Genomic DNA, 4,987 nt, shown 5'->3' with positions numbered 1-4,987 from the left:
TTGTTGAGTCTTGTGTCATTACTTGTTTATTACTAAGTTTGCTCAATGAATGTTACAGAGTTGGATCACAGCCTCATCAGTATTATGGATCATAAACCCAAAGCAAAAAGGAAATCAGGGAAAGGCCTCAAAGCCCAAGAATCACAACAGAAGCTCAATTTAGAAAGTGTATAAATAGGATAGAATTGAAGTCAAGGGGGACTTTTTTTTACTTTTGGGACACTTGAGAATTTTTCATCAATTTTTCTAGTTTTGAATTCGGAGCTATGACTCACTAAACCCCTTTCATTGGGTTAGGAAGCTCTATTGTAATTCAATGAATCAATAATAGTTTTATCTTCTTCTTCAATCTTTTCTCTTGAATTTTGTTAAAAAGCTTCTCGATCTAATTCCATTGGGTAGTTGTCTTGGGAAAGAAACTACCCATAATTGGAATCCTTCGGAACCTTGGGAAAGGAATGGAGGATTCATGCTAGAGAAGCTTTCTCACAGTGAATTGGATTGGGGTTTGGATGGATATTGTGACATGTAATCCTACCAAATTGTGGTTCATGAAACTGTGTGGTATAATCAGTGATCGAGCATTTACTTTTCCGCACTTTAATTCTCGCAATTTAAGATTCAGTCATTTCAATTCCTTGCAATTTACATTTCCCGCCAATTTACTTTATGCAATTCACACCCAATTCTTGATTCCGCTCAACTAATCAAACTTCTAATTCGAATTGCTCATTCAACTAATCCTTGTGGGATTCGACCTCACTCTATTGTGAGTTTTTACTTGACGATAACCGGTGCACTTGCCGGAAGGAATTTTGCCGATTGTGCAATTTCCTTAATCGTAGCTATACTCAGTTATAGCACATCAGAAAACCCCAAGACTCAAGATAAGAAAGTCTGGGGGCATCCCTTGGAGGTAGTAAACAGGCAAGGTTTTCAAGTTGTTTCTACAGCCTACATCACTGCACTCATCAAAAAGAAAATAAAATCCCGAAAGAAACAAAAGAAGCAAAAAACGCAAAAACACCACCCTTCTACAGTTTATCAGAAAAAGCATCGCTCCTACAGTTTATCAGTGAAAAACACTACTGCTACAGTTTATCAGAACACCAAAAGGACCAAGAAGAAAAAAAGCAAAGGCGCAAACTTTTTTGAAATCAAGTAAAAAATCATCAGCAAAAGCACAGGCAGAAATGGCGGCAACATGCAAAAGAAAAAGATTCAAGCAAACAAATAAGAGATTCGCACCAAAAAAGGGAAAAATCCAGAGCATGCAACAAGTCAAACATGATAAAAACAGAAAGATCCAAACTTTTTCCAAAAGGAAGATCAAAATGAAAACTCCATCGCAAAGTCAAAAATAAATGAGGAAACACAGAATGGGGCTAACCTGGAGACGAAAGAAGCTTCGAGGAAAAGAATGGAAGCACAGAAACAAAGGCTTCCCAGAAAATCACCAAGTGATGCCGCAACGCAAGAAAGCAGAAGCGCAAATGAAAGACAGAGAGCATATGAGAGAAACAGAAAACGAGAGAGTAAAGGGAGAAGTTACGAAGAAGAAATGAAGAAGAAAAAAAACCGTTTTTGATCGAGAAAATTCAAAATAAAGCCAAGAGAGAATGGGGGCAATTAATGCCAATTAAATGCGGATGTTAAAACCGCTTGCGTTCCCAAAAAAGCGCTAATACAAAAGTGCACGCTTTTAGAGGAAAACGTTCTACACTCAAAAAAGACTCTACAAAGAAAGGAATTGACAAAATGCTTGAGTTCGACTTCACTAAAGAAGGACCGAAGTCAAGGACTCGACCTCCAAAGGAAGAACCAAGCTCAAGCAGGGGCACTGTTCATACCCTGGGTCGAGTTATTCGACTCGGGATGATTGGAGATAAAGCGACCGACCTCTTCAGGTCAGACTATCCGATCTCTTCTTAAAGAGCTCGGCCAAATCAACAGAAGAGCCCAGTAAAGGGCCCAAATAGAGGAGCACGACCCAAATCCTAAGGCGGCCTAAGCCTATAGAGATAAAGGCGGTTCCGTTGAAAGATACGCTGACCTCAACTCAAAGCTAAAGATAAAGATAAGATAACTAACTTATCTTATCCAAAGGTCACATCTCACCATTATAAATACACTGGAGCACCCAGGTATAACTCATACTCTGATTCTACATAAACCTATTTAATACCTTGCTAACTTAAGCATCGGTGTCCCTTGCAGGTACCCCCCACCCTTCGGTGACAAAGGATCAGCATCACATTCAGTCCAACAAGTCGGACGCACCAGCTCCGGCCGCTATTCACCAGCCGGACACATCGGTTCCGACCAGCACAGAAGATATCGTCCGAGATTGACCTACAGCTTTAGGTAACCCTCAGAACATTGTGAATACCATAATTTCACTCCTCTCAGGGCATCCCTGGTCGAGATATACAAAGAAGTCTACCATACAGAAAAAATCCCCCCAGCACGACCACTCAAAGGCAAAAGGGGAGGAGGAAACCGGAAGGAATATTGTGAATACCATCGAGTCCGAGGACACTCCACAAACGAATGCTTCGACTTAAAAAATATCATAGAAAATTTGGTGAGAGAAGGAAAATTATATCGATTCCTGGCCACCCGAGATGATGATCAAAGAAAGAGACGAAGGGATGAAGATACCGAACGAACAGAACGATCACCTCGGACACCAGAAAGACATGTCCACATGATACACGGAAGATTCACAGCAGGTGGGATCTCCAAATCCTCTCGCAAAAGATATCTCAAAGAAGTATATCATGTCGAAGGAGAGGAGAAAGCACTTGACATTCCGGCAATTACATTCACTAAAGAGGACGCATCCGGCATCATCACAGGACACGATGATTCCATGGTTATCACCATCATATTGGCAAACGCCAACCTACACCGCACCTTAATAGACCAAGGGAGTTCTGCCGACATCTTATTCAAGACAGCCTTTGATAAACTCGGCTTAGAAGAAAAAGAACTTAAGGCATATCCAAACAGTCTGTTCGGGCTAGGAGATACCCCGGTGCGACCACTAGGATACATACTGCTACATACAACCTTTGGAAAAGGAAACCAATCCAGGTCTCCACTAAGTTCAGCTTACAATGCTCTCATAGGTCGGACAACACTCAACCAACACTCAACACTAAATCTCAGAGGCAAAGGAGAAGAATTTCACACAATCGAGCTAGGCGGAGTTCAACGACGAGAAGAACTTCGTCCCCAGCCAGAGGGCGAGATAGAAAAGATTCAGATCGGGGACATCTCGGAAAAAACAACTAATATCGGCACAATCCTAAAAGGAGATTTAAAAGAATTACTAATACAATTCTTGCGAGATAACATCGACCTCTTCGCATGGAAAGCTGCAGATATGCCAGGTATCGACCCTAAGCTAATGTGTCACAAGTTGGCGGTCTACCCAGGATCTCGACCGGTGCAGCAGAGACAAAGAAAACTTGGGCCAAAACGATCCCAAGCTGTGGAAGAGCAAGTACAAGCAATCCTGGAAGCAGGATTCATAAGAGAAGTCAAATACCCACTATGGCTAGCCAACGTTGTCTTGGTAAAAAAAGTCAAATGGGAAGTGGCGAATGTGCACCGATTACACCGATCTCAACAAAGCTTGTCCAAAGGATCCATATCCACTCCCAAGTATTGACGCTCTGGTAGATGCTTCCTCCGGATACAAATATCTCTCGTTTATGGACGCATACTCGGGATACAATCAAATCCCCATGTATCCACCAGATCAAGAAAAGACCTCATTCCTAACACCAAAAGCAAACTACTGCTACATTGTAATGCCTTTCGGTCTCAAGAACGCAGGAGCTACTTACCAAAGGCTAACGAATAAAGTCTTCTCATATCACATCAGAAAGATCATGGAAGTCTACGTGGACGACATGCTAATTAAAACACAAAGTGAAGAGACATTATTGTCCGACCTAGCCCAAGTGTTCGACACCATTAGGAAGCATGATATGCGACTCAATCCAACAAAATGCACCTTTGCGGTAGAAACAGGCAAATTCTCAGGTTTTATGCTCACACAAAGAGGAATTAAAGAAAATCCAGATAAATGCCAGACCATACTCAACATGAAGAGCCCAACCTGTGTCAAAGAAGTACAGCAACTCAACGGGAGATTGGCTGCCCTATCCCGATTCTTAGCAGGAGCCGCGATAAGATCCCTCCCCTTCTATGCTACTTTAAGAAAGGGGAAACAGTTCGAATGGACGACAGAATGCGAACAAGCCTTCCAAGACTTTAAGAAGTTCTTAGGACAGCCACCTATCCTATCCCGACCATGAGAAGGAGAACCACTCATATTATATCCCGCAGTAGGAAGCAGGGTAGTAGCGTCAGCACTGGTCAGAAAAGACGAAAACGGACAACAACCCGTCTACTTCAATAGCAAAGCGCTACAGGGATCCGAGCTGAACTATCAGAAAATAGAAAAATTTGCCTATACTCTCGTTTTAACATCTCGACGACTCCGCCCTTACTTCCAGGCCCACACCATTAAAGTTCGAACTAACCAGCCCTTAAAAGGAATATTGCAGAAAATAGATTTAGCAGGCAGAATTCTACAATGGGCAGTCGAGCTGTCAGAGTTCGACCTCCAATATGAAGCTCGGACGGCCATCAAATCACAATACCTGGCTGACTTTATCGCGGAATTCACAGATGCCCTGGAAACCCCCCAAAGAGTGGAATCTCTATGTGGACGGTTCTTCATATAAAACGGGAAGCAGCGCAGGAGTGATAATAGAAAGCAACCAGGGAACCCAAGTTGAGCTCTCCCTCAAGTTCGGATTCTCAGCTTCAAATAACCAGGCGGAATATGAAGCATTGCTAGCTGGTTTGAAACTGGCTGAAGAGGTGGGAGCTCGAAAACTTAACATTTACAGCGATTCGCAAGTGGTCACATCACAAATAACAGGGAGCTACCAAGCCAAAGATCCCACCA

Source organism: Arachis duranensis, chromosome 9, assembly GCF_000817695.3.
Source record: "Arachis duranensis cultivar V14167 chromosome 9, aradu.V14167.gnm2.J7QH, whole genome shotgun sequence".
Lineage (NCBI taxonomy): Eukaryota > Viridiplantae > Streptophyta > Magnoliopsida > Fabales > Fabaceae > Arachis > Arachis duranensis.
Note: the sequence above shows the minus strand (reverse complement) of the source record.